Consider the following 22,867-nt stretch of genomic DNA (forward strand, 5'->3'; position numbering starts at 1 on the left):
TATTTGACACGAAATTGGGTCCGATGTCTTGAGGATGAAGTTCAAAGAAGTGCAGAACATCTCAGAAAAATTTAGAATCGGGCGGTGAGAAGCCCCGGTTCATGTGATCAGTAAAAACAATGACTTCACCATCCTTTGGCTGAGGTTTTTCTTCTTCTGGATCAGGGGCACGATAATGCATGACAGTCTTTTCTGGTAAATAGCCAGTTTTCACAAAGTCCTTAAGTCTGTTCTCAGTGACAATGGAGGGAACCCAGTTACATGAAGTGGATGTCTTCGGCGGCATTGTGAAGAAAGAAGCCTAACAGAAAGAATAATTTTGCCAGTTTAAGTTGATTCATTAAGCCGGAGGTAAAACACTACAGTACATATTCAGCACGGCGGCTTAAAATGGGCCTAATGACATATGACTAGTTATAACTGGTGAGGTAAGCTGCCATGACAATATTGGCAGTTAATATCTCTCCAGAAGGAAAAATTTCGCTAAGTGAGGAACAAACCGATTTCATAGACTGAAGCTATAATTTCGGATCTATGGCAGTTTAGAAAATGCAATAAGTTCTAAACCTAAATATCACAGCAGCAGGAGAACTAGCACAAGGGCGAGATGTTTTGCATCTGTAAAGCAAGTTTTGAGATAAACAGAGGGAGTGGAAACAGGTTCTGCGCGTCCTAAGGGATATATTTGGATCTAAAATAAGAGCTAACTAGAAGTACAGTGAAGAACGATGAAGAACGACGAAGAACTCGAAGAACTACAGAAACCCTAATGGAGATCTACGGTGGAGAGGATAAGGGGCTTACTGGATCCAAGGAGCAATGAGGAGGCGCTGCAGTTTCTCTTGTCCCATTCAGGTCGATGCAGCGCCAAGGACGAGGAAGACGGTGAGCTTGCTGCGGCGACGGAGCTCGAAGCGGCATATGAGTCGTGAGAGGAGGAGGAAGACGAGAAGGAAAGGGGGGAGAGAATGAAAGGAGGTTGTCTGACCCTATTTATAAGAAGAAGGGTGAACAGCTAGGCGCGAAAAATGAGGAGGCCAAAACATGATTATCCAGCGGTTCGGACACCTTGATTTTCGGAAAGGTCATTAAAGACAAAGATCCGTTAAGATATGTTGGATATTGTGTAGAATTAAACGGCAGATGACATCATGGCAGGTTACCGCAATCGCAGGAGATGATGTCATGGCGGGTTATGAGTTCTCACGCAAATGAAGAAGGGAAGATTGTTTCTGAGTGTTGAAGATTGACATGAACAAGTTCAAATCAACCTGGGGCCTAAATGTTGGGGATATGACTATTAGGTATGACCTGCCCAGGAGGGGCCGGGTTATACCTATGGTGGTTCATCCATACGAAGCCCATGAGGATACTAAGATGGCGGTTCACAGGCAAGGGCCCAAGGCCCAAGGGCGACTTAAGGCCCGTAGGAGTAAACCACTATATGTATATGACTTGTATTGTAAGGCAGGTATAGTTAGTCACCGAGCCAGACACGTTGCCTATGAGCCAGCCAGGACTCGTGAGCCGCTGGGCGTCAACCTGTATATATAAAGGGACGACCTGGCGGTGGTTCAGGGCAAGAAAACAAGAGATCGAAAGCTAGGTCAAGCGGATTCGCTCCCTGGTAATTGAGACATAAGCAATACCACCTCAAACTGGATTAGGCCTTTACCTTCACCGCAAGGGGCCGAACCAGGATAAACTCATATGTCCTTTGTCCCGTTTAACCCCTTTAAGCTAACCTAGTTGCAGTGGCTCCACGACTAAGTCCTCACACTAGGACATCTGCCGTGACTATTCCACGACAGTCACCGTTTGGTTACGAGGTAACCCATCGGGTAAGAGAGTCCGAGGGACTCGGCGCACCAGTTGATTTCACCACATCAGTAGCATGAATTGCATTGCATTAATCTGAATAATTGTCATGATATTGTTTGCCATTATGCTTATGTTTGTTGTGATCTTGCAAGTACATTCAATGTACTGACCTGGCGTGTCATGCCAGATTTCAGGTAAATCGTATCGGATCGAAGAGCTTCCCGCGTCTAGATCGTGTCCACATCGGTGTCCCTGTGCTATGGAGTTCCACTTCGTCGTTGTTCCGCTGCCGTGTAGTTTATGTGATCGAGGCCCCTTCATGTGCATTAAATAATGTACATATTGTTCAGCCGCACCGTGTGTGCTGCTTGGCCTCGCAACTGGATGTAATATCAGACCCATGTTCCCGCTAGCATCAATAAAAGCAGTTGATTTCTGTACCATGTTGTTGTGTGTTGCCAGAAGACTTGTTCTCTGGGCTGGCAATGCAAGGTAAACCGGTTGCTCTGATCCGGGGTGCTACAACCACCACATTCCCATTTTAATGCAAGGAGCAGACTCCAAAGATTTGGGATCAATGGTGTTGTGATGGGTTGGTAACAAACCTGGCCATCCACGCTGAATCGGTGGTCGGCCCAATAGCACGCATGCTGGCATGTAACATGACTAAATAGGTGGTTTCTGTCAGCATTCTGGGAACGGGGGTCCCCAGATTTGCATGCATGCGGCCTGCAGCGTGGCTCACCAGCGGCCCAGTACGGCCCGTCTTCTTCAACCCAAGTTCAAGACCCTCGCGAGGGGCCAAGCCTCACGAGACAGACGACACAAGGCCTCATCAGGGGCGGCCTCACCAGGAAGGCTCGCGAGGAGGCGGAGAGATCAAGGCGAGGGGTACCTCGCGAGGTGCTCATGACGCAAGCCATGACGATCAAGACCAGGCGGGCGCCAGCCTGCGCAGTGTCCTCGTTTCCTCTTTGGTGCAAAGGGGGCAAGTGATAACCCACAAGTATAGGGGATCGTGACCGTTTTCGAGGGTAGAGTATTCAACCCAAATTTATTGATTTGACACAAGGGGAGCCAAAGAATATTCTCAAGTATTAGCAGTTGAGTTGTCAATTCAACTACACCTGGATAACTTAGTATCTGCAACAAAGTATTTAGTAGCAAAGTAATATGATAATAATGGTAACAGTGGCAAAAGTAATGATAGCAGTTTTGTAGTAGTTGTAACAGTAGCAACGGTAAATTAAATAAGCAAAGCATAATATGTGAAAAGCCCGTAGGCATTGGATCAGTGATGGATAATTATGTCGGATGTGATTCCTCATGTAATAGTTATAACATAGGGTGACACAGAACTAGCTCCAGTTCATCAATGTAATGTAGGCATGCATTCCGAATATAGTCATACGCGCTTATGGAAAAGAACTTGCATGACATCTTTTGTCCTACCCTCCCGTGGCAGCGGGGTCCTAGTGGAAACTAAGGGATATTAAGGCCTCCTTTTAATAGAGTACCGGACCAAAGCATTAGCACTTAGTGAATACATGAACTCCTCAAACTACGGTCATCACCGAGAAGTATCACGATTATTGTCACTTCGGGGTTGTCGGATCATAACACATAATAGGTGACTATAGACTTGCAAGATAGGATCAAGAACTCAGATATATTCATGAAAACATAATAGGTTCAGATTTGAAATCATGGCACTCGGGCCCTAGTGACAAGGATTAAGCATAGCAAAGTCATAGTAGCATCATTCTCAGAACATAGTGGATACTAGGGATCAAACGCTAACAAAACTAACTTCATTACATGGTAAATCTCATCCAACCCATCACCGTCCAGCAAGCCTACGATGGAATTACTCACACACGGCGGTGAGCATCATGAAATTGGTGATGGAGGATGGTTGATGATGACGACGGCGACGAATCCCCCTCTCCGGATCCCCGAACGGACTCCAGATCAGCCTTCCCGAGAGAGATTAGGGCTTGGCGGTGGCTCCATATCGTAAAACACGATGAAACTCTCTCTCTGATTTTTTTTTCTCCGCGAAAGCAAATATATATAGAGTTGGAGTTGAGGTCGGTGGAGCACCAGGGGGCCCACGAGGCAGGGGGCGCACCCAGGGGGAGGGGGTGTCGTGGTTCTAAGTCTGACAGTAGAATGGGGGGGTAGGTATGGAGGGGCAAGATCCTAGCTATGGAGCAGTTGTAAACACAAGGGATGTACGAGTTCAGGCCCTTCTCGGAGGAAGTAACAACCCTACGTCTCGGAGCCCGGAGGCGGTCGACTGGATTATGAGTGTATGGGTTACAAGGGTGCGAACCCTTTACACTGAGGAGGGGGGTGGCTTATATAGTGTCTGCCAGACCCCTCCGGCCCTCAGTTATGCAGGGTTTAAAGTACATTAAGGCTAGGCGTTACTGGTAACACCTTACATAAAGTGTCCTAAATGCCATAAAGACTACTTAATTACAGACCGTTTGGATGCAGAGTGGCTCTTGATCTCCTGGTGGTCGAGTGAGTCTTCATGGTCGAGTCCTTCGAGTCTGTCGAGTGTAGTCCCTCTTGGTCGACTGGAAGGCAGTTTCTTCTGAAGGTGTCCTTGGGAAGGGTACTTAGGTCAGGTCTATGACCCTACCCTAGGTACATGACTTCATCATTAGCCCCCGAATGGATCGAGGTTTGAGTGAGGAAGGAGTTGATAATATTTCCGACCCACTTTTGTGTTCTGAACATGTACCATCGTGGACCAATAATCTCTTTGTTGATAACAACAACTTTTCTTTCAGTCGCCTTGATCCATTCTTTTCTCCCGTCGAGTGAACTTTTGAACTTAGTAAACTTCCGAGCGACGGATCGCAGGGAATCTCCTGTCTGACAGATCGATCTGCTGTTAGCGGATTTTGTGGGATCCAAATTTTAGGAAGCGCGCGAAACGGGGCAGACCGCGGCGCTCGGATGGGATAGGGCATCGACGCCTCGATTCCCATGCCGCCTTTTTCGCCATGTATTGCGTACGCGCGACTGTTTCGGGATGTGATAGGATCGTCCGGGCCCACTCGTCAGCCACTCAGAAGTGCCCTTATAAAGGCGCCCGGTGAGGGTTTTTGAACAATATCTCTCCATTCTTCCTCCTGCCCTCTCCCTCTCCGCCCGCCGTGCCTGTTCTCGCCCCTGCCCATCCACTCCTCGTGCGCTTCGTCGGCAACAATGGTGAAGGAGAAGACGGCGGCTTTGGAGCACGCGAAGAAGGCGACGGTGACGGGGAAGGCGAAAGGGAGAGCGCCCAGTCGGGGCGGATCCTCGTCCAGGTCCCGCTTGCCGCATGGCTGGGTACAAGGGGATTGGATCCGCTCGACCATCACCGAGACGGATCTCACTGAGATGGCCAACGAGGGTTTGATCCCTCATGGGGCAGCGAGGCTCCCGGGGAACGAGTGGCAACCACAGCCGCAGGAGGGTGAGTGCGTCCTTGTAGCTACTCATGTCGACCGTGGATTCTCCTTGCCTCCGAGTGTTTTCTTCCGTGGTTTCTTGAATTTCTTTGGGGCGCAACTTCACCATTTCAATCCAAATTCCATCGCCTACCTTGCTGCCTTCGTGTCCATGTGCGAGAACTTCCTGGGGTGTCGACCGCACTGGGGTCTCTTTAAGCACATATTCACTTGCCGCTCATAGACTGTGAAAAAGGCGAGTCCGGATGACAATAGGACTAAGGTTATTCAGATGTGTGGGGGTCTTGGGATTCAGATGAGGAGCAAGAGTACTTTTCCGGCCATGACTCTTCCTGAGTCGGTCAGAGGGTGGCAGTCGACTTGGTTCTACTGCCAAGACGAGTCGACGACGGGGCAGTCGACTGGTCTACCTCCGTTTTCCATGGACCGAGTGAACAAGCCCTCTTCCCTGAAGGTGCTCCCCGAGGAGAAAGCCCAAGTGAAGATGTTGATGGAGCGTGTAGTCCAGCTAGTTCGGGAAGGAGTGACGGGTATGGACCTTCTGGAGGTCTTCCTTAGGCGGCGCATCCAACCACTTCAGTACCGAGGCCATTGTATGTGGCTGTACTGTGGAACCGAGGATGAAACTCAGGTCCATCCAGAAGTAGTCGACGACGCCACACTGGAGAGGTGGATGGCCGTGATCACAGGGAATAAAGACAACCCTCAAGGAGCCAGGAGGATTCCGCCACTCGACTATTCTTACACTCCAGACACGGTATGCCCACTTTATCCCCAATTGTAATCTTGCCATACTTATTCTGCTTTTGCTGCAAATTGGTCGATTGATCTTTATTTTGCTGTCTGTCAGGCCACCACCGAACTATACTCGATGCCCAATGGAGCACAGACGCCGACTGAAGAGGAGGAAGGAAGTGGGGGCGAAAGCCAAGAGGACTGGGATTAGGACGCTGCTGCTGATGATGAAGATGACGACTCTGATGGGGAGGAAGAAGAGGAGGAGGAGGAGGAAGTTGCACCGCCTCGCTCGGAAAGACGCTAGAAGCTCGTCCATGACCCTGCAACCGAGCGTGGTAAGGGGGTCGCAACTGTCGTTCAGTCGACCAAGCGCCCTCGAACCACTTCTCCGGCGCCGACCGAGAAAGCTCCGAAGCAATCCAGGGTGGCACCGTCGAAGCCGGCCAAGGTCTTGCCGAAGATGAAGATGGCGATCCCCACTATCTCAGGGTAATGATGCTAGTTGAGTTTTTCTGTTCCCCATGAACTTATTCTTGGTCGACTTATGAATCATCCGACTGACTTCTGGAACTGCAGCGCTGCTACTTCTGATACCTCGGCCAGGGCTGACGATCATGAGATGGAAGACGCTGCCACTTCAAAACCTGGTACGACTTTCATCGTTCTGTCTTCAGTCGATTGACTTTTTGTCTCTGATTTTTGATTCTTTTCTGTAGCTCCGTCTAATGTCGTTATTACCCTTCTTGATGACGACGATGAGGAACCACTAAAGCAAAGGAGGAGCAGGAAAACATCTGCTGGCAAGGCGACTCAGAACGTGCCGGCGCCCGAGACACTGGTCGCGGAGGGAGAGAACACCACTCAGCCCACAGTATCTTTCGCGGTGCCGTTGACGAGTGCTCACCCCACATCGTCGAGTGCTGCACAGCCTTCACTTTTATCGACCCACTACGTCCCAGAGGATCAAGCCAGTGCTGCGAAAGAAGCGATACGCCAGGCGGGAGTCATGATGGAGCAAGTGAAGGCCATCCGAGAAGCCAGCCAGTCAGCCTATGACGCCAGTTCCACTCTTCAAAGTAACATTCAGGTCAGTCGGTCATCGCCTGCTCTGTTAGGATATGATATCTGAAAATTCTTCTTTCTGAAATCCGTAGTGATTGTCCTACACCCACTGGGTGTGTCGATTGGAATTCCGGGTTAGTGGGGGCACGCTGAGTGCACCCACTGGGTGTAGTCCCCAAGGCTATGGTGGACTGCTGGCAGTCGACCATATCTTTATAGTTTAAATTTTTTCTTCATTCGACGAGGTCAAATGGATTTCCAGGCTGGTGGGGGCATGCTGAGTGCACCCACTGGGTGTAGTCCCCGAGACTGTGGTCGACTGCTGGCAGTGGACTACAGTCTGAAGAGCATTTCCTGTTTTTTTTGGTTGGTCGACTGGTCGACTCGCCATTCTCCTAGTGGGGGCACGCTGAGTGCACCCACTGGGTGTAGCCCCCGAGACTATGGTCGAATGTTTGCATTCGGCTGTAGTCTTAGAAACGTATGATTTTTCCTTAGTCACTCGGAAGTGAATTGTCTTTGACATTTTGTCGATTGGTTCTTCGTAGAAATCCTGCAACCTCGGGCTCGCTACACTGAGTTGGAAAACAAACACATCCAGCTCGAGCTTGATCTGAAGCTGGCCCAGGAGAATTTAACGAAGGCGAAGGAGGAAGCCAAAGGTATGTTTGGTGAGGCTTCGACGACTGCCTTTGCCCCTCATTTGTTTCAAAGTCTGACCTTGCTGTAACTTTGCAGGCAAAGTGAAGGAGGCCCAGAAGAAGAAAGACCTTGAGTTGGCTGCAATGCAGAAAACAACTTTAGAGAAGACCAAGCTAGCAGACGAGAAGTTGGCTTCGGTCACCAAGCTTGAAGAAGAAAACACCAATCTAAAAGCTGCTCTTGATGCCGCCAACAAAGAGGTCAGTCGACTGAAAAGTGATAATATTGCTCTGAGTAACAAGGCCAGTGAGTTGGTGGGGAAGAAGAATGATCTGGAGGCTTATCTGGGTGGACTCGCCAAGAAAATATTCCTGATGCTCAAAGGTAATCTTTCGCACAAAAACATGTATTTCCACTGTGATCTTTCCATTCGACTGTTGTCTTGACTCGGTGGTTGTGCTTGCAGAATTTTGCCAGAACTTTGAAGAGGAGACTGGTCGACTGGAGCCAAACTTGGACCCCATCAACTCTCCAGTGAATGACGAAGTCGCCATGAACGTGCTCTGGCTCGAATCTCGTGTCGCTGCCGTCGTTGATTATCTTGCAAGGCTGAAGGTCGCCACTTCCCGCATCGACGCTACGCTCTGGCCCAGAGAGACGCTCCAGAATGACCTCGAGTCTCTGATGACTCGACTGAACACAGTCCCAAGTCGAGTGCAGGAGTGGAAGAAATCCTCTGCCAGGTGGGGCGCAGATGTTGCTCTATCTCTGGCCCGAGTCCATTGCAAGGATGCACGAGAAGACAAGTTGGCGGCTCTTCGGGTGGCTAACACCAAGAAGCACGATTTCTGGTCCTTCATGGAGACCTTCATCACCGCTGCCACTCGGATTGCTGATGGAATCGACCTCGACGAGTTTGTTGCACCTTCCAGCCCTCCACAGGAGGGGTAAAAAACTTCTTGAGCTCGACACTTTAAATTTGCCTCGGTATGCCGAGTGATTTTGTAACCGACAAACCTTAACAGGCCTAGCGCCTGAGCACTTTTGGTTCCGTTAGGTATCTATTCGAACTTGGATTCGACGTTTGAATATGCTTGTATTTGGTTTGAGATGTCTTTTGCAGGTTAAAGAGAGATGCTTATTGCAATCGACTTGTTCCCCAATTCACTTAGGCAGGCACTGGGCTGCAGCTAAGCCTCCGAGTGTGAGATTTGCTCTCCACTTGGCAGGATTTTCAAACTTAGGCGAGCACTGGGCTGCAGCTAAGCCTCCGAGTGGGAGGTTTGCTCTCCACTCGGTAGGATTTTCAAAAACTTAGGCAAGCACTAGGCTGCAGCTAAGTCCCCGAGTGGGAGGTCTGCTCTCCACTCGGTAGGATTTTCAAAACTTAGGCGAGCACTGGGCTGCAGCTAAGCCCCCGAGTGGGAGGTCTGCTCTCCACTCGGTAGGATTTTCAAAACTTAGGCGAGCACTGGGCTGCAGCTAAGCCCCCGAGTGGGAGGTCTTCTCTCCACTCGGTAGGATTTTCAAAACTTAGGCGAGCACTGGGCTGCAGCTAAGCCCCCGAGTGGGAGGTCTGCTCTCCACTCGGTAGGATTTTCAAAACTTAGGCGAGCACTGGGCTGCAGCTAAGCCCCCGAGTGGGAGGTCTGCTCTCCACTCGGTAGGATTTTCACGTTGTACTTGTGGCGTAGCTCGAAGGAGAGGGTAGCAGCCGACCTGCACCTCGTCCTCCTTGCGACCGCACGTTGTACTTGTGGCGTAGCTCAGAGGAGAGGGTCGCAGTCAACCTGCACCTCGTCCTCCTTGCGACCGCACGTTGTACTTGTGGCGTAGCTCGGAGGAGAGGAACGCAGTCGACCTGCACCTCATCCTCCTTGCGAGCGCACGTTGAATTTGAACTTAGGCGAGTACTTAGACTGCAGCTAAGCCTCCGAGTGGGAGGCTGGCTCACCACTCGGTAGGATTTTATTGAAACTTAGGCGAGTACTTGGACTGCAGCTAAGCCCCCGAGTGGGAGGCTGGCTCATCACTTGGTAGGATTTTATTGAAACTTAGGCGAAACGGATTCGCAGCTAAGCCCCCCGAGTGGGAGGCTGGCTCGCCACTCGGTAAGGAGTTTTTTTTTTACAAACTTAGGCGAAACGGATTCGCAGCTAAGCCCCCGAGTGGGAGGCTGGCTCGCCACTCGGTAAGGATTTTTTTTACAAACTTAGGCGAAACGGATTCGCAGCTAAGCCACCCACTGAGGGGGAATTTTACTGAACAAATAAAAGTGACAAAAATCATTGGGGAAATTGTGACACTATTATCTTGCAGAACATGAACTACAGAAGTACTTTTATTACAACTCATCCGAGTGAAAACTTTAAGTGTAAAATGGGCGGAGTAACTCCGCGTTCCAAGCTCGGGGCTCGTCGATATTGTGCTCGACGTTGTAGAGACGGTACGCTCTGTTGTGGAGAACCTTGGTGATGATGAAGGGTCCTTCCCAAGAAGGAGCAAGCTTGTGTGGTTTCTGCTGATCCACTCGGAGAACCAAATCTCCTTCCTGGAAGGCTCGACTCTTCACGTTTTTGGCGTGGAAGCGACGCAAGTCTTGTTGGTAGATGGTTGATCGGATCAGAGCCATCTCCCTTTCTTCCTCTAGAAGGTCGACTGCATCCTGCCGCGCTTGTTCTGCTTCAGCTTCGGTGTAGAGCTCAACTCGAGGAGCGTTGTGGAGTAGATCACTCGGTAAGACCACCTCGGCTCCATAGACCAAGAAGAATGGAGTTCTTCCAGTCGACCGGTTAGGCGTGGTCCTTAGACCCCACAGCACCGAGGGGAGTTCATCGATCCATGCTCCAGCCGCATGCTTGAGGTCACGCATCAGTCAGGGTTTCAACGCTTTGAGGATCAAGCCGTTGGCCCGCTCCGCTTGTCCATTCGACTAGGGATGGGAGACTCAAGCATAGTCGACTCGTGTGCCCTGAGATGTGCAGAACGCCCTGAATTCCTCCGAATCGAAGTTTGATCCATTGTCAGTGATGATGCTGTGTGGGACTCCATATCTGAATATCAGTTCTTTGATGAAGCTGACAGCAGTACCGACGGCAAGGTTCTTAATGGGCTTAGCCTCGATCCATGTGGTGAACTTGTCGACTGCTACCAGTACATGTGTGAAACCGCTTCGTCCTATTCTCAAGGGACCAACCATATCCAAACCCCAAACCGCGAAGGGCCAGACGAGTGGAATGGTCTTTAGAGCTAATGCAGGCTTGGGTGACATGTTGGAGTAAAATTGGCATCCTTCGCACTTGTCGAGTATTTCCTTTGCCATTTCATTCGCCCTTGGCCAATAAAATCCGGCTCGGTATGCTTTGGCCACGATGGTCTGAGAGGACGCATGATGGCCATAGGTCCCCAAGTGGATGTCATCAAGGATTATTCGACCTTCTTCTGGCATTATGCACTTCTGACCAACTCCAGTCGCGCTCTCTCTGTATAGCTGTCCTTTGATCATAGTAAAGGCTTTGGATCGATGGACGATCTGTCAATCCTCTTCCTCGTCCTCCGGGAGCTCTTTTCTCAGGATATACACGATGTACGGAACTGTCTAGTCGGGAGTGATCACTAAAGCCTCCATGACCAAGTCGACCACTGCCGGGACTTCGACCTCAGTCGGATCTGTGGCACTCTTGGGCTGCGGAGCTTCTTCGGTAAAAGGATCTTCTTTGACTGATGGAGTATGAATATGCTCCAAGAACACATCGCTGGGAATGGCTTCTCTCTTGGAACCTATCTTCGCCAAATCATCAGCCGCTTGATTTTTCAGTCGGGGTATATGATGGAGCTCTAACCCGTCAAACTTCTTTTCCAGCTTCCTCACTGCATTGCAGTATCCAGTCATGGCTGGGCTTCTAACGTCCCACTCCTTCATCACTTGGTTGACCACTAAATTTGAGTCGCCATAAACCATAAGGCGATGGACGCCGAGTGAAATGGCCATGCGCAACCCATACAAAAGGGCCTCGTATTCTGCCTCATTGTTGGAGGAATCAAAGTGAATCTGGAGCACATATCTGAGCTTATCTCCTCTGGGGGAAACCAGGACAACCCCAGCACTGGAACCATTTAACATCTTAGAGCCATCAAAGAACATGGTCCAATGCTCCGAGTGAACTTGAGTCGGTTGCTGTTGTTCAATCCACTCGGCAAGGAAATCTGCTTTTGCTTGGGACTTAATGGCTTTCTTTGCCTCAAACTTGATATCAAGGGGAAGGAGTTCAATCGCCCATTTCGCCACTCGACGAGTTGCATCTCTGTTGTGCAGAATCTCTGAAAGTGGAGCGTCGCTGACGACTGTAATGGAATGATCAGAGAAATAATGAGCAACCTTCTTCGTGGTCACGTAGATCCCATACACAAGCTTCTGATAATGAGGATATCTTTGCTTTGATGGAGTCAAAACTTCAGACAGATAGTACACTGGGCGCTGAACCTTGAAGGCTTTCCCTTCTTCTTCCCGTTCGACTATAAGTACTGTACTGACGACTTGTCCTGTGGCTGCAATATAAAGCAACAGAGGCTCTTTGCTGATTGGAGCAGCAAGCACCGGCTGGGTGGAGAGCAGAGCTTTTAGCTCGGCAAACGCTGCATCAGCTTCTGAAGTCCACTCGAACTTGTCTGCCTTCTTCATCAGTCGGTAAAGAGGCAATGCCTTTTCACCGAGTCGTGAGATGAATCGACTTAATGCGGCCAAGCATCCAGTAAGCTTCTGGACATCGTGCACCCGCACGGGGCGTTTCATTCGGAGTATAGTGCCGATTTTTTCCGGGTTAGCGTCGATTCCTCATTCGGAAATGAGAAAACCGAGTAACTTGCCACCAGGAACTCTGAATGTGCACTTTGATGGATTGAGCTTGATATCATACCTCCTGAGGTTGGCAAATGTTTCAGCGAGGTCAGTCAGCAGGTCGGAACCCTTTCGCGACTTGACCACCATATCATCCATGTACGCTTCCACATTCCGACTGATTTGAGTGAGCAAACACTTCTGAATCATCCGCATGAACGTGGCTCCGGCATTCTTGAGGCCGAATGGCATGCTGATATAGCAGAAGCACCCGAATGGAGTGATGAAAGCTGTTTTTATCTCATCGGGTCCGTACAGACGGATCTGATGGTACCCGGAATAAGTGTCTAGAAAAGACAATCTCTCGCATCCCGTAGTCGAATCAACAATTTGATCGATGCGAGGGAGAGGAAAATGATCTTTCGGGCAGGCCCGATTGATGTGTTTGAAATCAATGCACATGCGGAGTGACTTGTCCTTCTTGGGAACCATGACGACATTGGCGAGCCACTCGGAGTGGTATATCTCTCGGATAAAACCTGCTGCCAATAGTCGAGCCACCTCCTCGCCAATGGCTTTTCTCTTCTGGACGACGGACCATTGAAGATGTTCTTTGACTGGTTTTGCTGCTGAGTCGACTCTAAGGCGATGCTCAGCCAGTCCCCTGGGAACACCCGGCATGTCAGCTGGCTTCCATGCAAAAATGTCCCAGTTCTCACGGAGGAACTGGATGAGCGCTTCTTCCTATTTACGGTCGAGTGTTGTGGAAATATGGGTCGGAGCCGCATTGGGGTCGGTCGGGTGAATGTGAACATGCTTTGTCTCACCGGACGACTGAAACGCTGATTCTATGGAAGGCTTCTTAGCCCGCAACAAATCACTCGGATCTGCATTTTTCTTATATTCCTCTAGCTCGACTGTTGTCACCTGGGAGTCGGCAATTTTCGAGCCTTTCCAGAAACACTCTTCTGCTTTTTTCCGATCACCAGTGATAGTGATCACACCTTTGGGGCCGGGCATCTTCAGTTTGAGGTACACGTAACATGGTCGAGCCATGAACCGTGCGTAAGCTGGTCTCCCCAAAATAGCGTGGTAAGCGCTTTGAAAATCCACGACTTCAAACGTCAGCTTCTCTTTGCGGAAATGCTTCGAGTCACCGAACACCACATCCAGAGCTATCTGACCGAGTGACTCAGCTTTCTTCCCAGGTATGACTCCATGAAAACTCATGTTGCTGGTGGTTAGTCGGGACATCGGAATGCCCATTCCTTTCAGCGTGTCCGCATATAATAAATTTAGTCCACTACCACCATCCATTAGCACCTTTTTCAGTCGAGTGCCTTCGACGACTGGGTCGACCACCAAAGCTTGCCTCCCAGGGGTGGCTATACGAGTCGGGTGATCAGACTGGTCGAATGTAATGGGAGTTTGGGACCATCTCAGATAACTGGGCGTCTCCGGGGCGACCGTGTTCACCTCACAATTGATAACCTTCAGTCGGCTCTTGCTTTCCACATCCGCAAAGATCATCATAGTGGAGTTAACATGAGGATATCCTCCCTCACTGTCCTCCTTGTCTTCGGCTTTGTCCGACTCCTTTTCCTTGTCCTTGGGCTGTTTACCTTGGAACTGCTGGATCAGGAGCCGGCACTGGCGAGTGGTATGCTTCGGGTAAATGAAATTGCCCTCTTCGTCTTTCTTCGTGTGGATGTGGCACGGCAGCTCCATCACGTCATTTCCTTATTTATCCTTCACCTTTTTGGGGTTCCAGGATCCTTTGGCTTTTCCTTTGAACTTGCCCTGAGTCACGGCCAGAGCCTCTCCAGGAGCCGCTGGTTCGGCTTTCCGCTTCTGCTTCCGACTGGAGTTCCCTTTCTCCGACTGACTAGGCTTGTACTTGCCGCTCTAGAGTCGGTCCTCTTCTTCGCCGTTGGCGTACTTAGTAGCAATTTCCATCATCCGACTCAGGGTCATATCTCCGGTCCGACCAAACTTCAAACTCAATTCTCTGTTCTTGAAGGCGCAGACTGCCTGATGATCAGACACGTTCTCCACAGTATGATGCAAAGTGACCCATCTTTGAATATACTCTCTTAAGGTCTCATTCGACTTCTGCACACAAACTTTCAGCTCTGTCAATCCATCTGGACGCTTGCAAGTTCCCTCGAATGTTCTGACGAACACTCGGGAAAGATCTTCCCAAGTGTAAATGCTGCTAGGAGTTAACTGATTCAACCATGCCCTGGCCGAACCTTCCAACATGAGTGGCAAATGCTTCATAGCCACTTCATCATTTCCACCACCAATCTGCACCGCCACTCGGTAGTCTTCAAGCTAAGTTTCAGGCTTAGACTCACCGGTGAACTTGCTGACTCCAGTCGCCAACCTGAAGTTGGGGGGAATCACCGCGGCTCGGATAGCCCTGCTGAAACATTCCGGACCAGAAACATGCACTCGGCTGCTAGTGGGCGCATCTCTGTCGTGGCCACCTCGATGAGCTCTGTTCCGATCGACCAAGCCTTGCACGATGATGGATCGCGCGTCAAAGCCTGGCTCCCTGGGGTCGACCGGAGCTCTTCGTCCCACACTGAGCTGGCGCCTGTCATCTTGCTGCCGATGAGCGTAGGACCCACCCCTTAGGGGAGGAGTGGGCACTCGACGCCTATCATCACGATCGTATCGGTCACCATATTGGTCCCGTCGATTCTTGCGTCCTTCACGCCGCGGAGGCGATCTAGGGCTGTGAGCCGACTGAACCGTATTCGCAGCGACGGATCGACTGTGAATCCTGTTGCATGACTGCGACACGGCTGAATTCTGATCTCCTGCTGCCCGGAGCAAATCTCTAATCTGCATCAAGCCTCTGCCAGCCTCCGACTGAGAGGGCTGAATCGACTCTGCTATACGGGTTGCAGCTGCTAAATTCTGAATCGGGGTTCGATATACCTGAGTCGGCTGCGGGAAGAGTTGACGTCGACTGGAGTCGGGTACTCGTTGCCGCGCGTGCTCGTCGAGTGCTCGCTGGAGATTCTCCAGATGAGTGCGTTCAGCCAAGTTGGCCAAACGCGCCTCCTCCAAGGCACGAACCTCGGGGGTTTCTCCTGCTATAGGAGTATGCAGGGCATCCATGTTCCTGCGGCGAAGTTCTTCCCTTTGCAGGGAGTTAAGTGGCTCGGGTTGATATTCCTCATGGACTTGAGCGGGGTCGCCTCCACCGTCTACCCCGTCGTCGCAGGGGAAGTTGGGAGGGCTACGAGGCCCGTTGACCATCAAGACCTCCGCCGCCGGATCGCTGCTGTCGCACTCGGATGCGGTCTCTACAGGGCCAGTCGACAGATCGAACAGGCCGTAGAGAGATTCGTCGGGCTCGATTGTCGCGACTTGGGTGGTGGTCGACTGGTGGGCCACCGCATGCCTTACCCACCACTGGAGCCTCGACCGACCAGAGCGCTTGCACTGGCAGGAGGCTGGGAGGGAGGACGATAGGGGAGTCGACTGATAAGGAGTCGACGGCTGCCGCAGCAGAACGCCGCGGACACACGTCCGAAAATGCGTCGCCCCACGGACGGGGAGCGCGTCGATGTCGAGCGGAGCCTCCTGGAGCCAAGCGGAGTCATCGGCGATGAAGGCGAGCGCGCCGAGACGGATCTCGCGGCCCTCGACCAAAACTCCACCAGAAACCATGATAAAGGCAATCGGAACAATTGCAACTTCTCCAGAAATCGCTAAGACACCTGCCCCACGGTGGGCACCAACTGTCGTGGTTCTAAGTCTGACAGTAGAATGGGGGGTAGGTATGGAGAGGCAAGATCCTAGCTATGGAGCAGTTGTAAACACAAGGGATGTACGAGTTCGGGCCGTTCTCGGAGGAAGTAACAACCCTACGTCTCGGAGCCCGGAGGCGGTCGACTGGATTATGAGTGTATGGGTTACAAGGGTGCGAACCCTTTACACTGAGGAGGGGGGTGGCTTATATTGTGTCTGCCAGACCCCTCCGGCCCTCAGTTATGCAGGGTTTAAAGTACATTAAGGCTAGGCGTTACTGGTAACGCCTAACATAAAGTGTCCTAAATGCCATAAAGACTACTTAATTACAGACCGTTTGGATGCAGAGTGGCTCTTGATCTCCTGGTGGTCGAGTGAGTCTTCATGGTCGAGTCCTTCGAGTCTGTCGAGTGTAGTCCCTCTTGGTCGACTGGAAGGCAGTTTCTTCTGAAGGTGTCCTTGGGAAGGGTACTTAGGTCAGGTCTATGACCCTACCCTAGGTACATGACTTCATTAGGGGGCGCGCCCCCACCCTTGTGGACAGGGTGTGGGCCCACTGGCCTTAATTCTTTTGCCAGTATTTTTCCTATTTTCCAAAAGTAATCTCCGTGGATTTTCAGGTCATTCCGAGAACTTTTGTTTTCTGCACAAAAATAACACCATGGCAGTTCTGCTAAAAACAGCGTCAGTCCGGGTTAGTTTCATTCAAATCATGCAAGTTAAAGTACAAAAGTGTTTGGAAAAGTAGATACGTTGGAGACGTATCAACTCCCCCAAGCTTAAACCTTTGCTTGTCCTCAAGCAATTCAGCTGATAAACTGAAAGTGATAAATAAAAACTGTTACAAACTCTGTTTGCTCTTGTTGTTGTAAATATGTAAAGCCAACATTCAAGTTTTCAGCAAAGATTATGAACTAACCATATTCACAATAACACTTAGGTCTCATGTTTACTCATATCAATGGCGTAATCAACTAGCGAGCAATAATAATAAATCTCGGATGAAAACACTTTCTCAAAACAATCATAATGTGATATAACAAGATGGTATCTCGCTAGCCCTTTCTAAGACCACAAAACATAAATGTAGAGCACCTTTAAAGATCAAGGACTGACTAAACATAAGAGATCCAGTCAAGTCATACCCAATATAAAATAATAGTAATGCATGCAAATGACAGAGGTGCTCTCCAGCGGGTGCTTTTTAATAAGAAGGTGATGACTCAACATGGAAGTAAATAGATAGGCCCTTCGTAGAGGGAAGCAGGGATTTGTAGAGGTGCCAGAGCTCGATTTTAAAATAGAGATGAATAACATTTTGAGCGGTATACTTTCACTGTCAACGCAACAACTATGAGATCTCGATATCTTCCATGCTACATACATTATAGGCGGTTCCCAAACAGAATGTTAAAGTTTATAATCCCCCACCACCAACAAGCATCAATCCATGGCTTGCTCGAAACAACGAGTGCGTCCAACTAGCAACAGCCCTGGGGGAGTTTTGTTTAATTATTTCGAATTGCATTGATCTTTTTGATCATGGGACCGGGCATCCCAGTTACCAGCCATTTTCTCGTGAATGAGGAGCGGAGTCCACTCCCCTTGAGAATAACCCACCTAGCATGGAAGATACAGACATCCGTAGTTGAAACATGAGCTGCTCGAGCATACAGAACAGAATTTCATTTGAAGGTTTGGAGATTGGCACATACAAATTTACTTGGAACGGGAGGTAAATACCGCATATAGGAAGGTATGGTGGACTCATATGGAATAACTTTGGGGTTTATGGAGTTTGGATGCACAAGAAGTATTCCTACTTAGTACACGTGAAGGCTAGCAAAAGACTGTGAAGCGACCAACTGAGAGAGCGACAACAGTCATGAACATGCATTAAAATCAATCAACACTGAGTGCAAGCATGAGTAGGATATAATCCACCATGAACATAAATATCGTGAAGGCTATGTTGATTTGTTTTCAACTACATGCGTGAACATGTGCCAAGTCAATTCACTCGAATCATTCAAAGGAGGATACCACCCTATCATACCACATCACAACCATTTTAATAGCATGTTGGCACGCAAGGTAAACCATTATAAGCTCCTAGCTAATTAAGCATGGCATAAGCAACTATAATCTCTAATTGTCATTGCAAACATGTTTATTCATAATAAGCTGAATCAAGAATGATGAACTCATCATATTTACAAAAACAAGAAAGGTGGAGTTCATACCAGCTTCTCTCATCTCAATCGGTCCATCATATATCGTCATTATTGCCTTTCACTTGCACGACCGAACGATGTGTATAATAATAATATTGCACGTGCATTGGACTAAGCTGGAATCTGCAAGCATTCAATTCAAGGGATAAGACAAAGTAATATGGGCTCTAGGTTAAATCAACAATCATGCATATGATAGCCACTAAATATTTTCATTATGGTCTTCTCCTCTCAACCCCCAAAGGAAAGAAAAGAAATAAAACTATTTACACGGGAAAGCTCCCAACAAGCAATAGAAGAATGAGAAATGTTTTTGGGTTTTTTTAATTATTACTACAAGCATGGAAATTAAACTAACTATTTTTTTGTTTTTCTTAAGGTTTATCAAACACACAATAAGAAAGCTAGAAAAAGAAATTAAACTAGCATGAATAATACAATGAAAAAGTATGAGCACCGACAACTAGAATAAGTGTGTGAACATGAATGTAATGTCGGTGAGAGATACGTACTCCCCCAAGCTTAGGCTTTTGGCGTAAGTTGGTCTATGGCCATGGACCGTGGCTACTCTCCCCGGTGTATTGAGGAGTGTCATATGGATACCACTGGCTGGCGATCTCCTCCAGATCCCACTGATAACATGATGGTCGATAAGGGTCAAGTGATGGTTCCGGCTCAGGCTCTGGAGCTGATGTCCAGCCTCGATGCGCGTACACTGCCGTCGGCAGGATGAGGTAATGGCCTGCAATTAAATCAAACAAAGAAGGCACATGCACGATAATAATCTTACTGTGTTTCTTATTAAATCTCAGGTTATACAGAAGCATCTTATCATCATTGTCAACGATAAACTCATGCGCTACCATGCTCCTGTAATCTAAAAAGGTAAGAGGCAGTAGTGTCTCCTCTTTCTCATAATGCCTAATAGGTTTCTCAAAATGTTTAGCAAGGAGTGCAACATAGATACCTCCAAAGATGAGGCCCTTTGTACGGTTCAGGCTTAATCGTTTAGAAATAACGGCACCCATACTAAAAGTGTTATCACAAAATAAGGCACGGAATAGAATAATAATATCAGGAACACTGAGGTTTCCACAGTTTCCACGACTAATTAAGCATCGACTAGCAAATATGGCAAAGTAGCGTAAAACAGGAAAATGTACGCTAGTTATTCTTGCATCGAAAACCTTCCTCAATTCCCCTACAGTGATAGTGTCAATAAAACCATCCACATCTTTACGATGTGGTTCATCTAAGCTACCCTCGAAGGGTATTCTACAAACCGCGCAAAAGTTGCGTAATGACATTTCCTTAGCCTGATCATATAAATGAAAAGATACTGAAGGAGGTGAATTCATAGGATAATATTAAAAGTTTTACACGAAAGTATTGGTAAGTAAGAGATACTGTTCGATCCAGTCGTGGAGGAAGTCGGTGAGGCCCGCATTATCAGCCAAAGAATAAAAGTCTTCATAAATCCCGGCTGCTCTCAAGAAATTATCACAAGGCCACTCACACGGCCTTACTTCCGCTACGTGAGGAAGATTATACTTGGCCTTTTATTTCTCCTTAGCTTGTTTATCTTTAGAGCCTTGGCTAGAAGAGACCCTCAATAATCTCCTGATCATTTTCTGAAAATTTCTGGAATTTTTAGTAACTTCAAAATAAAAGTGAATCAAACTAAACAAGATTGATAGAAACTACTCCCACAAGTTCCTACAGCCTCATGCATTAGAATTGCTTGGGACCTCATAAATTTGACATGCTAGCTCAAGAACAGGGTCACCTAGGCAGCAAAAATTTGCAATGAATAAAGCACTAGAACAAAAACTAATTGGACCATTGGAGGTGTTACATACCAAAGAACAATCTCCCAAAGCAGTTTTGTGAAAGGAGCTTTGAGCAAGGAGATCGAAAATCGCAGCAAAATGAGCTAGAACTCATGCTTGAGCTGGATGGGGATTTTTTGGGAGGAAGATAGAGTGTGTGGGTGCAGGAATAAGTGGACGGGGGCCACCGTGGGCCCACGAGGCAGGGGGCGCGCCCAGCCAGGTGCTTGCCCCCCTGCTGTGTTCTCAGTGCCTAAAATCCTCAAATATTCCATAAAAAATCATACTAAATTTGCAGGGCATTTGGAGAACTTTTATTTTCGGGAATTTTTTATTGCATGGATAATTTAGAAAACAGGCAAATAATACTATTTTTGCTTTATTTATTCTAAATAACAGAAAGTAAAAATAGGGTATAGAAGGTTGTGCCTTCTAGTTTCATCCATCTCATGATCATCAAAAGGAATCCACTAACAAGGTTGATCAAGTCTTGTTAACAAACTCATTCCGAATAACATGGAACCGGAATTTTTTTGAATAACACTAGGTTACCTCAACGGGGATATGAACATCCCCAATAATAAGAATGTCATATTTTTTCTTGACAGTAGGAAGAGGAAATTCAAAACCTCCAACAATGATAGTTGGAACTTTTCCAATAGAGTTGATGCTATGAACTTGAGGTTGTTTCCTCGGAAAGTGTACCATATGCTCATTACCATTAACATGAAAAGTGACATTGCCTTTGTTGCAATAAATAACAGCCCCTGCAGTATTCAAAAAGGGTCTACCAAGGATAATCGACATACTATCGTCCTCGGGAATATCAAGAATAACAAAGTCTGTAAGATAGTGACATTTGCAACCACAACAGGCACGTCCTCACAAATACTGACAGGTATAGCAGTTGATTTGTCAGCCATTTGCAAATATATTTCAGTGGGTGTCAACTTATTCAATTCAAGTCTACGATATAAAGAGAGAGGCATAACACTAACACCGGCTCCAAGATCACATAAAGCAGTTTTAACATAGTTTCTTTTAATGGAGCATGGTATAGTTGGTACTCCTGAATCTCCAAGTTTCTTTGGTACTCCACCCTTAAAAGTATAATTAGCAAGCATGGTGGAAATTTCAGCTTCCGTTATCTTTCTTTTGTTTGTAATGATATCCTTCATATATTTAGCATAAGGGTTTACTTTAAGCGTATCAGTTAAGCGCATACGTAAGAAGATAGGTCTAATCATTTCAGCAAAGCGCTTGAAATCCTCATCATCCTTTTTCTTGGATGGTTTAGGAGGAAAAGGCATGGGTTTCTGAACCCATGGTTCTCTTTCTTTACCGTGCTTCCTAGCAACAAAGTCTCTCTTATCATAACGTTGATTCTTTGATTGTGGGTTATCAAGATCAACAGCAGGTTCAATCTCTACATCATTGTTATTGCTAGGTTGAGCATCAACATGAACATTATCATTAACATTATCATTATCATTATCACTAGGAACATTATCATTAACATTATCATTGTGTTTCAGCATCAGAAATAAAAATATCGTTGGGATTCTCAGGTGTGTCTACAACAGGTTCACTAGAAGCATGCAAAGTCCTATCATTTTTCTTTTTCTTCTTTCTAGAAGGACTGGGTGAATCTACATTATTTCTCTGAGAATCCTGCTCGATTCTCTTAGGGTGGCCTTCAGGATACAAAGGTTCCTGAGTCATTCTACCAGTTCTAGGAGCCACTCTAACAGCAAAGTCATGTTTATTATTTAATTCATCGAGCAAATCACTTTGAGCTTTAAGTACTTGCTCCACTTGAGTGGTAACCATAGAAGCATATTTGCTAATGAGTTTAAGTTCACCTTTAACTCTAGCCATATAATCACTCAAGTGTCCAATCATGTCAGCATTACTCTTTAATTCTCTACCAACATTAGCATTAAAACTTTCTTGCCTAGCCACAAAATCATCAAATTCATCTAAACATTGGGTAGGAAATTTAGTAGACGGGATTTCAACTTTATCATATCTATAGAGAGAATTTACCTTTACTACCTATGTCGGGTTATCAAGACAATGTGTTTCTTCAACAGGTGGTATATTAAGACCATGTATTTTTTCAATAGGAGGTAGATTCTTAACATCTTCAGCTTTAATACCTTTTTCTTTCATAGATTTCTCTGTCTCTTGCATATCTTCATGACTGAGAAATAGAACACCCCTCTTCTTCGGAGTTGGTTAGGAGTAGGCTCAGGAGTTGGCTCAATCGGCTTAGGAATTGGCTCAGGAAGAGTCCAATTATTTTCATTAGTCAACATATTATTCAGTAACACTTCATCTTGGTTGACTGTTCTTTCCCTGAAAACACAACCAGCACAACTATCCAAGTGGTCCTTGGAAGCATCAGTTAGTCCATTATAAAAGATATCAAGTATTTCATTTTTCTTAAGAGGATGATCATGCAAAGCATTA

The sequence above is a fragment of the Triticum dicoccoides genome, chromosome 2B, assembly GCF_002162155.2.
Source record: "Triticum dicoccoides isolate Atlit2015 ecotype Zavitan chromosome 2B, WEW_v2.0, whole genome shotgun sequence".
Lineage (NCBI taxonomy): Eukaryota > Viridiplantae > Streptophyta > Magnoliopsida > Poales > Poaceae > Triticum > Triticum dicoccoides.